This window comes from Leopardus geoffroyi, chromosome B4 (assembly GCF_018350155.1).
Source record: "Leopardus geoffroyi isolate Oge1 chromosome B4, O.geoffroyi_Oge1_pat1.0, whole genome shotgun sequence".
NCBI classification, from domain to species: domain Eukaryota; kingdom Metazoa; phylum Chordata; class Mammalia; order Carnivora; family Felidae; genus Leopardus; species Leopardus geoffroyi.
Window position 1 is genome coordinate 11,359,633 of NC_059341.1, and position 12,394 is coordinate 11,372,026.

The 12,394-nt window shown below is 44.9% G+C and overlaps 1 protein-coding gene across 3 annotated transcripts in view; it reads left to right on the forward strand.

Moving 5' to 3' along the window:
* The window catches only part of CAMK1D (calcium/calmodulin dependent protein kinase ID), a 438,187-nt gene that overhangs the window by 36,362 nt on the left and 389,431 nt on the right, over positions 1-12,394 (forward strand). The gene's annotated exons all lie outside the window — the stretch shown is intronic.

A 12,394-nucleotide genomic window follows, 5' to 3' on the forward strand; every position in this document is an offset into this window, starting at 1 on the left:
TGCATTTACTTACTGTGGGTGATTACTGTTACACGTTTGAACAAATCATAAATCTGCTACAAATTTAGGTAAATACATTAATGGGAGCATACAAAATTTGCTGGAAACACGCCTCCTAACGAAATGCATACAGCCCTTCATGTTTTTGTCATTGTTTTCTGTATCCGTGGATGAATATTGCTTATTGCTGAGTAAGAAGTTCAACATTAGTTCATTCCTGTTTTTGTGGTTTAACAGATGTAAGCACAAAGAAACGATATAAAGCCAAATAAGTATATGGGACCAGGACTTGTTAGAAGAGTTCTGCACTTTTGGGAACTGTTTCTGAGTTATGTGTCACATTGGCATCCCGCTTGCATCCACGGGATGGCAAGTGGCTAGTATTATTTCCTTCCTTTTCGGAAGGCAGGGAGCATGCCTTCCTGCATGGTGTATTGGAATCGGCATAGGGGTCAAGTGGGATGCTCTCCAACCATACATGTGTCTCTTCTAGGCTCACTGGCATGAAAGAGAGGGAGTTGTCTTCCAGTACATTCTGGAGGATAAGAGATGAAGGTCATCTCTAGCCTCTCTCTCCATAAGAAGAAGAACACACCATGGCTTAGTTCTGTGCGGTCCTCCCACAACACCCAACCTAGTCTGGGTCATGTTTTCAAAGTACATAAACTACAACCAGTTCTTGTGATTCCCAGATTTCTGTATTGTATTTTTTTTTTTAATTTTTTAAAAACATTTTTACTGTTTATTCTTTTTTTTTTTTTTTTTTTTTTTAAGAGACAGAGACAGAATGTGAGCACGGGAGGGGCAGAGAGTGAGAGGGAGACACAGAATCTGAAGCAGGTTCCGGGCTCTGAGCTGTCAGCACAGAACCCGACACGGGGCTTGAACCCACAAACCATGAGATCCTAACCTGATCTGAAGTCGGACACTTAACCGACTGAGCCCCCCAGGCGCTCCCCAGCTTCTGTATTTTCAAATTCACCTACTTAGTAAAATGTATTTGTTACCCACCCAAAACAAGAGTTGAGATGCTCTTTGCGGTCATTCGGGGCCATGAGCAGAGCGGTGAAAAATTTGTGTCGCTGAATGCACATGTTCCCTGCTGAGGTTGAACAAGTCCACGTGCTGCCTTCTCGTTTGAGCTAATCCCACTGTGAACAAGTGTCCTTTTCATGGTCTCTTTAGTGCCGTATTTTTCACATTTTTGTGCTTTTTGTTAGTGATTTCACTGTTGGGAACGGCCCCCAAGCACACTGCTGAGGTGTCCTGCTGTCTTCCTGAACGACAGGAGCCTGGGATGTGCCTTCAGGAGCAAAGGCATGTGCTATAGACAAGCTTGTTCAGACATGAGTTATGGTGCTGTTGATCGTGTTTCGTGTTAATGAACCAGAAATATATATTAAATAGGGCATCTTTAAACAGAAACAAGGTTGTGTATGGATTGGTTGACAAAAATGACGTGGCCAGAGGCCCAAAGGAGCCCAGTGCTGTTATTTCCCCTGGGAGCAATAGTTCAGTATTTGCAAACCCAGTGTGCGCTGTGATTTTATAGGACACGATTCCTGTGGATAATGAGAATCACCTGAAGGTACAGACTGTCCCTGACCCACAATTTTTCAACTTGACAATGGTGCAAATGTGGTACGCATTCGGTAGAAACCATAGTTGGAATTTTGAACTTGGATCTTGCCCTGGACTAGTGACATGCGGTGGGTCCCCTCTCGGATGCGGGGCGGTGAGCCGCAGCTCACAGGCAGCTGGCGACATCCATTCTGCACCCCATCATCCACGTTGTTCTTCGCTGTCAGGACAGTCCTCGATGCATTACACGTTGTGTTGACCTTGACAATAGTCAACACCTTATTATCAGATAGGCTTTGTGTGAGAGGATTTTGCCCACCTGGAGGCTGGTGTGAGTGTCGTGGGCATGTTGAAGGCTGGCCCAGGCTAAGCCATGATGATCAGTAGGTTAAGTGTATTAAATGCATTTTCAACTTAACCACATTTCCATCTGGGAATGGGTTTTTTGGGATGTAACCCCATCAGTCAGGAAAGATCTATCATTTGCGCATGGATATTATGGCTTTAGAAATTTAAGTACAGATTTCAGGGTACTTAATGGGTAGGTTGGCAGGTTTTTCATTCAGAATATGAAGTATTTTATTTTATTTTATTTTTACAAAGCAGTCTTTTAAAGCCTTTCCCTAACAGGATGGCATTCATTCGTGAGTCTTTAGGGTTCATCGAAAGGGGTAATGTTCCAATGCCGGTAGATGCCTTTGCTACTTAGACTTGACTGTGAACTTGTTTGCACAGTGAACTCGAAGTCTGAGAGTCAGACGGAGGGCCAAGTGAGGAGAACAGCATCTGGGTTACTCTTTTATTATTCCACTGAAGCTTCTGTGACTGGAAGATAAAAGAGCTCAGAGAAGAAGCCTGGAGTTTGGAAGCCACACCGACCTCTTAGTTTATATTCAGAGCCATCATTTATTCGCTGATTTCACATAAGCTTACACTGTTTTTGTTTTTGTTTTTTTAATAGCCGCTTGTCCCACAAGCACTAATCCCAACTAAATAGTACATAAGATGTAATTGTTGTGGTTTTGAGAAACTTATATTCTGAGGAACAGAGTGTATTTTAAGATGTGACTTCATCTTTCCGGAATCCCCACTTGAGGGCTTTGCGTTTTAGTGGACAGGGACTCACAGCCTTCACCCAGGGTATGACATAGGCATTCGGGAAGTATGTGTTCCTTATTTAATCTCTTGTGCTCCATCTGGGACAGATCTCCGGTCCAAGAATACCTTTCCTCTCCTCACCTCTCCCCTTAAGGGAATGTTTTATAAGCTCAAATCAGATTCCAAGACTGGTTCTCACCTCAAGAAATTATGAAGCCAGTGGTTTTCTTTCCTTCCCGCATAGGTTGTTTTATTCATGTTTAATTAATCAGTAGATATTGCAGAGCCCTTACTTTATGCCTGGGCCCGTGCTGCTGGGTCCTGGGGGTATAAAGACAGCCAGTCCTCAGCCCAGGGAAAAGGAGCCCGCTTTCTGCTGGTGAGAAGAATCCGTGTTGCAGTGTGGAAAGGCTGGCAGGGAACATCCCTGAGATGAGCCTCAGAAGGGCATGGTTGAGGTGTCTCTGAGTTTGCCTGGGAGAGTCAGGGAAGGCTTCATGGAAGAGGCGGTGCACGGTCTGAGGCTTGAGGGATGGTGAGGAGTTTACCAGCTAAGCAAGGGTGGGAGGGCTTCCTAGCAGATGGCCCCACTCTGGTCCTACTATCCAGAGGATTAAAGAGCACAGCGTGTTTGGGGGTTCAGGCAAGAATAGGGCAGTGGTGGGAGAAGATGCTGGAAAGGGAGTTGTGGTTTCCAGGACTTTGTATGCCACACTTCGTAGCTTGGAATTTATCTTCAAGGTGAGGGAATTGGAGAGGAAACATGATGAGCCTTTTTGTACATTTGAAAGCCCACCTTGGTGCTGTAGTTGGGAAGTTTAAGGCAGGTGTCAAGGAGGCCAGCTAGATTGCTCTTGGATTCATGGAGGGGATCTGGGGGGGAGGTGAGGGTATGGGAACTGGCAGGGGTATGGGAAGACGGGACAGACAGAAGGCGCGCTGAGGTAGGTCAGATCTGGTTCTTTGGGGTCATTCTAGATTTGGGACCATCCAAGAAAGAAGGGCTAAGAGGGTTCATGTTTGGACAGCTGGGTCAAAGATGGTGCCCTCTACTGGGAAAACCAACAGGAGCAGGTCTGTGGGAGAAAGGGAAGGGGTTCTGAACACACAGAATTGCCTTGTGACCTCAGAGTGGAGATAGCCAGTATACGGGTGAATGGATTCATCATCATGGCATAAATACAGCTCCGGGGTTATATCCTTGAAACGGGTTTTTGTTTTATGTTATTTTATTTTTGTCTTATTTGCTTGTTTTTGTCTGCATTATCTACTTAAATAATTTATGTTGATCTGCGTTTTGGCGGAAAAAGAGTGTGGAACAAAATGTGTCAATGTACCCTGGGCAGAAAGAAAAAAATCTCTGATGATATGGTCCGCACATACCAATGTGGGCACACGAAACCAGATACAGTGACAGGCGGTGAGCTGTTTTTCAAGTGACTTGGGACAGGCTGTCATCTGCTTGCCCTCCTGTGTTCACACCTGCCCTGTGGAATCGCACAGCGGCTAAGCACACCAATTCCGGTTGCAGGTGGACCTCATTTATCCCATTACTGGCGAGTCTAGGCCTTGGGCAAGTACCTGCTCTGTGTCTAAACCTCTTTCTTGCACGGTGATAACAGAACCCACCTCATTTGTGAGGATTAAATGAGATAATTGATGCTCTTTCTTAGCCCAGTTCCTGGCATAGTGAGCCCTTGAAAAGATTGTATCTCAAAATAATTACATGAACAGATCTTATATAACGACTCTAAATTCACAACCAACCATAACACTGGAATTCAGGTTTGGTTTTCTAAGAGATTTCATTTCTCAGTTACGAAAGGATGCATTGTACAATTCCTATAGAAAACCTTACTATTAGTGCATTTTAAAATGTTTGACCTGTGGGGCACTTGGGTGGCTCAGTTGGTTGAGCATCTGATTTCAGCCCAGGTCATGATCTTAACGGTTCGCGAGTTCAAGCCCTGCATCAGGCTCTGTGGTGACAGCACAGAGCCCGCTTGAGATCCTCTTTTACCCCCTCTCTCTGCCCCTCCCCCGTGCACTCTCTCTCAAAAATAAATAAACTTAAAAACAAATTTGACCTGCAAAAAAGCTCCGTATACTTTAAAGTCTTAGTCTGTTGTTAATAATAACAAAATTATTCATTTATGAGTATTCATAAATGAATAATTGAAATGAGAATAAGCTATATTATGTAATGCATTGAACCTTGAAGTGTTGCCCATACATCATCTCAACTACTCGTCTGGCATAGGCCTCACAGTAGAGCTGGGTGTTACTGGTGATGATGCCAAGGCCAAGGGCATCACTCAGGAGATGGCATTGGAGCCACCTGAAAAACCTTTCTTGTGCTTTGGAAAGAAAAGGATCAAAGGAAAGAAGTGAATATTTAGTTCTTACACTTTTTGAAGAGGTAGAAATTGAGGAAGAAGCTGCTAATTGAGCAAATCCAGACCATTTCTTATTACCTTTAGAGAATATACAGTGGCATCTAATTCTTTCTGGAAGTATGGCACCCCTTATAAATAAATATGCCTTTAATTAGTTGAAAAGCTATAAATAAGTCTAGGGAAGCCAAGAGAGAAAGCTATTTGTTACTGTTAATTATGTATTAAAGCTACACCAAGAATGGGTTATTCTTGGTATGAATAACTTCCTGTGAAACAATCATAGAACTTTAGAACACACGGGACCTTGAGGATCACCTTTTAATCACAAGGAACAAGGAAACTGTGTTTTTGAAGTGCTAATTCATTTCCTTTATATTTTTATTAGTAAAGGACAGACCTAGCTCTCCTCCATGAGCTGTCACCACGGCCACTGCCTGCTGAGTTGACATAATTGTAGTCCAAAGTGAACACGTTTTAGCCTGTGCCATCACACTGTGGGTACATGTGTGCTTTCTGTCAGACCTTTCCAAATACTGAGGTTAGCCCTGGTGCTCCCATTTTTCCCTTTGGGGACATCCGCAGCTGCCCACAGTCAAGCCTGCTTGTTTTGTAGACGTCAAGTTTAAATCGCTTGCCCAGGTTAGAAACACAGGGACTTTGTAAGGTAATACATTGTATCCAGTGCGGATAGAGCTCGAGGGAACTGTGGAGGCCACCCCTAATGTCTCTGTAAAAACCACAGCCAGAGAGCTGTAGGACACGCCACGTTCACGTTCAGGAGGAAGGCCGGCAATGAACGGGGGCGCAGCAGCTCCCCTTTGCTTAGAGTGTCTGTGTATCGACTCTCAAGCGGGCTGTCCTGAGCAGCTATCTGAAACAAATTAGTCACAGTCTGTCAGACAGAAACAGAACAATGAGCACCTGCAGTTGTCTTGCCCCAGAACCCCTGGCAGGTCAGAACCCCCAGTAAAACCTCATTCATCGACATCTCCATCCATTTGGAGTACCAAGTCACAACCAACAGCGGTAGGTAGGAGTTTGTTCAAGCCAGTATCTAGAAAAAGGAGTTTGCTAAGCAAATGGATTGTATCAACACAGACGCGATCATGTTGTTTAACCACTTAGCTTTAATATTTGCATGTGTAGTTAAGTGTTCATTATAAGTAATTCTTATCGGGACCAGCAAGACTGCCGTAGCCATACTTGGCTGCTTTTTAAAAGTTGTTGATGAATTGCAAAGCATTTAAATTGCATTTCTCTACAGATTAAAAAAAATTTTTTTTTAAAGCTTTATTTATTTTTGAGAGAGAGAGAGCGTGCGCATGCGATCAGGGGGAGGGGCAGGGAGAGAGGGAGACACAGAATCAGAAGCAGGCTCCAGGCTCTGAGCTGTCAGCGCAGAGCCTGATGCGACTCGAACCCATGAACTACAAGATCATGACCTGAGCAGAAGTTGGACGCTTAACCGACTGAGCCAGGTGCCCCCATGGATGTTTTAAAAAAAATGTTTATTCTGGGAAGAGTGCAGGTGGGGTAGGGGCAGAGTGAGGGGGACAGAGGATCGGAAGTAGGCTCTGTGCTGACAGGCCATCAGCAGTAGTGTCTGACTTGTTTTCATAGTGCCACCAAGAGGACATGGCACAGAGGGTTGCTCAGTGCTTACTTGTCAAATGTATCACTGAATGTGTGACTCAGTACAGTGACCCTGGGATTGTGGGCTCACTGGGAAAAAGTAACACGCTGTGTTTCTCAGTGTGGGGCGTGCGCTGTTGGTACCGTGGCCGAGATGATTCTTCTTGCTGAGCACAGCCTGGTGCATCTCCGGACATTGAGCATCCCTGACATCCATCCACCAAAGACAGTAGCGCCCACCCCACTGAGACAGACCACCAAGCCCCACTTGCTTCCAGATACCCCCTGGGGGAGCAGGTGCCATCCCTAGTTACGGACCACCGCCTCCCCCCAGACATCAGAATATGTTACAGATATCCGAAAGTTCAATGTAAAAAAAGAAATGATAATGTAAGTAGAAGAAAATGTGTTGATACCTGACAAAACTATTTCAAAAATTTAAACTGTTGGGTTCTCTGCAAAATCATGCTTTCTAATTCTAACCTGGGCCTCCCCCCGCTGTGTCATGTTTTTACCTCTAATTATCTGTTAGATTTTCTCATGAGTTATTCCGGTCCTTTTTCATACTGCTTGTTCTCAAGTTTTCCTGCCTCTTTGCAGGGGACCGAGGCCACCCAGAGTGACTTGTTGCGACCTCACCTCACGTCTCCAAACCTGATAATCCCTCCTCCTTTCTTAGGAAGACTCCATCTGCTGGGGCCTCGCTGCCCTGGCTTGCTGCCCTTTGGCCATCCCGCGTCTCTAGCATTTTCTGTTTGTCTTCTCCACTCTTTCCATGCTGCCTGTCAACCTTTTCAGATGTCCCTAGTTCTAAAATAAGTCTTTAACGTCCATATTCATGCACCACCATCTACTAGCCTATCTCGGTCCTTAGGCTCATGTCTAAACCCCTCAATAAATTCTCCTTAGCGTGGTGGAAAAGGCATGGGTGCTGCAGGGAGGCAGCCCAGGGTGGGGGCCAGTCTGTTTGGCTTTCTCTGAGCCTGAGTTCCATGGGGATAGTAATGCCTACCACGGAAGGAAAGGTCACCTTGAGTGCTGGATCTAAAATGGACGCAGGGTCAGGTCAGTGCCCCAGCCTAGCACCCTTCAGGAGCGTGCCATTGCCAGGGGGTGAGAATCTCAGCAAATCATACAAGGCCTTGCTGCTTTTTGCACATTTTCTTTTCTCAGCATCCTTTCCCTCCAGCTTCCAGTTTCAGTCCCACTGAATTGTTTTCTGACTGGCTGTCTGCCTCCAGCCCTCCCCTTGCCCCCACAGTTGACTCCCGTTTATTATTTTGTGGTAAGCCCTTCCTCTGGAAGTTTGCTGGAGACCCCTCCCCCCTTATCACTGCACCTGTACATTGTATCACAGTGGGCTGGCGGTTGGGGGCGGGGGGGGGGGATCAGGCTCCTCCCACTAGACTGTGAGTGGCCTCCTGAGCAAGGAGAAGGCTGCCTCAGGAGGTGACAAGGGGTTGGTGAAGAAATCGTTGGTTGAATGAATGTCCAGGCTGGGAGGAGATGTGACCCGTTGCTTCCAGCTGTGGTAGAAGTTGACAAAATTGTCCAAATAGGCGGTTTTCTTGAGCATTTTACAGCAGTCATGGTCTAAGTGCTTTTCCCCAAACAAATCTTCTGGGGAAAATAAAAACAGACTTCTTTCCCAGGGACATGGTTTGCCGACCCTCTAATTTTCTCATGCCCTGTTTGAAACCCCACTGTTCCAGGTTTGCACGTGGCATAGTCGACTTCCTTTACTTGTGAACACGTTTGAACCAAAGACAGGTGTCCTGTCAGGTCTTCTCCTGAGAATTGTTCATATCCAGGGCAGACTGGGGGCTCTGGGTCAGGTGGGTGTGGCATGTGGTGATGTGGGAAGACTTGGGTGACTCAGGAGCTTAGATGTGTGAAGAGCTCTCTTGCTTTTTTCACATTTATTTATTAAATTCAGGTTTGTTAACATACAGCATAGTATTGGTTTCCGGAGTAGGACCCAGTGATTCATCTCCTACATCTGGCACCCAGTGCTCATCCCAGCAAGTGCCTCCTTAATGCCCGTCACCCATTTAGCCCATCCCCCACCCACCTCCCCTCCAGCAACCCTCCGTTTGTTATCTGGATTTAAGAGTCTCTTGGGGCGCCTGGGTGGCGCAGTCGGTTAAGCGTCCGACTTCAGCCAGGTCACGATCTCGCGGTCCGTGAGTTCGAGCCCCGCGTCAGGCTCTGGGCTGATAGCCTGGAGCCTGTTTCCGATTCTGTGTCTCCCTCTCTCTCTGCCCTTCCCCCGTTCATGCTCTGTCTCTCTCTGTCCCAAAAATAAACAAATGTTGAAAAAAAAAATTAAAAAAAAAAAAAAGAGTCTCTTATGGTTTGCCTTCGTGTTTTTATCTTATTTTTCTTTCTTTCCCCTATGTTCATTTGTTTTGTTTCTTAAATTCCACACGTGAGTGAAGTCATATGATATTTGTCTTCCTCTGACTTATTTCACTTAGTATAATACACTCCAGTTCCATCCACGTTGTTGCAAATGGCACGATTTCATTCTTTCTCATTGCCAAGGTGTATTCCATTTGTGTGTGTATGTGTGTGTGTGTGTGTGTGTGTGTGTGTGTGTGTGTGTGTGTGTGTATACAGTTAATGTACATTTGGGCTCTTTCCATACTTTGGCTGTTGTTGATAGTGCTGCTATAAGCATGGGGGTGCATGTGCCCCTTTGAAACAGCACACCCGTATCCCTTGGATAAATACCTAGTAGTGCAATTGCTGGGTCGTAGGGTAGTCTATTTTTAATTTTTTGAGGAACCTCCAAACTGTTTTCCAGAGTGGCTGCACCAGTCTGTGTTCCCACCAACAGTGCAAAAGGGTTCCTCTTTCTCCGCATCCTCGCTAGCATCTGTTGTTTCCTGAGTTGTTCTTTTTAGCCATTCTGACAGGTGTGAGGTGGTATCTCATTGTGTTTTTGATTTGCATTTCCCCGATGATGAGTGATGTTGAGCATCTTTTCATGTGTCTGTTAGCCATCTGTACGTCTTCTTTGTAAAAGTGTCTATTCGTGTCTTCTGAAGGGCTCTTTCTTGACTCACCTGTCACACACTGTACATGTTCCAATGATATATTCTACCACTGGTGTTCTGTGCTCATTCTTTTCAAGTAATAGAGGCCGTTTTTCTCTTTTATGATTTTTGTCCCTTTCTTGCCGTTTTCACTCCTGATTTACTTTGTTTACTCATTTACACATGAGTATTCAGCACCTTTCCTGGTCAGGCACAGGGTAGTCAAATGAATCAGACACCCATGGCCCTGCGTCTCTGTATTTGGTCTTTACGTCCACGGGCAGGAGGGAAAATGGGCCGTAGACTAGGAATGTGTACTCAAATAAAATAGTTATGCTCCTGATGATGCCGTGATAGAGAATAAAGGGAAAGAAGAGGGAATGTTCAGGAAGCTTTCTTGTGACATTTGAGATCTTTTTTTTTTTAAACAATCTTATTGAGGTACAAATACAATTCAGAGGCCATACAGTTCACCCATTTAAAGTCTACTATTCAGTGGTTTTTAGTATATTATTCTCCTTATGTTGTGGATGTGGATATAGATACAGATCTCACAGTTGGCCATTTTAACCATTTTTAAGTGTACAATTCAGTGGCATTAATTACATTCACAATGTCATGCAATCGTCACCATCCAGTTGCCAAACTTCTTCATCATCCCAAGCAGAAACTCTGTAACCATTAAGCCATAATTCTCCAGAACCCCCTCCCCCAGCTCTTGGTAACCTCTAATCTACTTAATGTCTCTATGAATTTGCCTATTCTATGTACCGCGTGTTAGTGGAATCATACAGTATTTGCCCTTCTGTGACTGATTTCACTCAGCATAATGTCTTCACATTTCATCTGTGTAGTAACAGGTGCCAGAACTTTCCCTTTCTATGGCTGCATAATAGTCTGTTGTAAGTATATACCACATTTCTTTCGTCTATCCATGTCACTTGAAATTGTGACACATGCTTTGTAGTTTCTTAGGGCTTCCCCATAATTCTCATCAGATTAACTCACCCACCATATTGCTAGTAAATATTTCTCGATTGCGTTGACTAACAATTTCCAACAAGGTAATGGTAGCAACAAGTCAGGAATGCCGTTTCCTGGTGTGGATGCGTGTAACTATGTGTCTTTCCTTGGGTGTGTATATCTCTGTGTCTCTCATAAGGGAGGTCATCCAGTTAATAAACATGTCTGGAGAAGATAACGTGTGGGGTCAGGGTAGAATTGCAAAAACTTGGAGCAAGTCCCCCTACTCTGTGCTCCAGAGGTATTTAAAAGAAAACCCAGTTCCTCTGAAGTTTAATATCATCCCAATTCACTCTTTCAGTCTGCTCAAAACAGATTTATATCTGTCTCCTTATAATAAATGTGTCTCGCGGGGCTGGAGAAACACATAGAAAAAAAAATGTACTTCTCTGGCAGGCTGCTTCCCAGGGAAAATGAATTGATAAATCTTTTTTTGTCGTTGGTTTCACAAATCAAAGGAGGACACATCGAGTACTATGAGGCAGTGGGGCAAATATATAATGTGTTTGATGACAGATATTAGTTCTCTCCAGCTGGAGTGACACATGTTTAATAGGTGGCCTGAGGGAAAGCAATTTCAGATTAGGAATGGCCTTTGCTGAGTCTCAGTTTCTCCTTGGAAGATATTCTTTCCTCTGCCCTTTTGAATTGATTATTTTTAACCCATCTTTGCAGATATTCTCAGTGCCTTTGCTCTTCTTGGCTTTGTGATCATGACCAAAAGTGGCAGATCATAATGATTTGTTGTAGCGGCCAGCATGTGTGTGACATTTCTAGAATGCTCGTGGTGAACTTTGCTCGTTCCTTCTTCGTCTGTGAGGTATGTGCTAAAAAATCCAGTGTGTTCATTCATTACTAAGCTTTGAGCCTCTCTCATGGGCTCCTCTGACACCATCTCATTGAATGTTGACTCATGGAGTATTTATTTGGGCCAGTCTGGGTGTGAGTAACCGCCTCTGGGACAAGATGACCTCGGCCAGCCCTCTGTGTCTTGTTTTCTTATTCCGTGGGTCCTCTAAGCCTTGACTTGTACACTGTGGGTCCATGAGTAGAAAAATATTGTAAATGCTTCCGAAATTGTAGGGATCATCCAACCCGGTTTCTTAGGCTTACTGTTGATGATAGCTACAATGCCAGGAACCAAAATCGTGCCTCCAAAATAAAGGCTAGAATGTCTGTTGATGTCTTTTGATTGGTCTTGTTTGAGGTGTGAGTCCATCAGAGCGGTTGGTATCTCTGGAGGCAGTGATGTTTGGTGAGAGAAACAAAGAACAAGACTGGAGTCCGCAGGGCTAATAGTGCAGATATGTTCCTTCCCACCTGTTTACAACAAAAGGGGCATTTCTGGCATCATGATCCTCATCCCCTGGTATTTCCCGGGGCTCCGCCTGTGGGGTGAGTTTGTGGCCTGGATGGCTCTGGATGGGAGGACCAAGAAGCTGTTTCCCCCAGCCAGCTCTGACGCGTTCGCTGTTCCTCTTCCCAGCCACAAAAGAAAGAAAAGTCAAACTGGTGTCCATTAAGAATGAAACCACTTATAAGTTGTAGCAGATGCCTGGGTTGAGTGTCACAGAAATGGTCCAGGGTAAAGTGGGGGTGTTCAGCACTGAATTTTCCAGCCTCTTT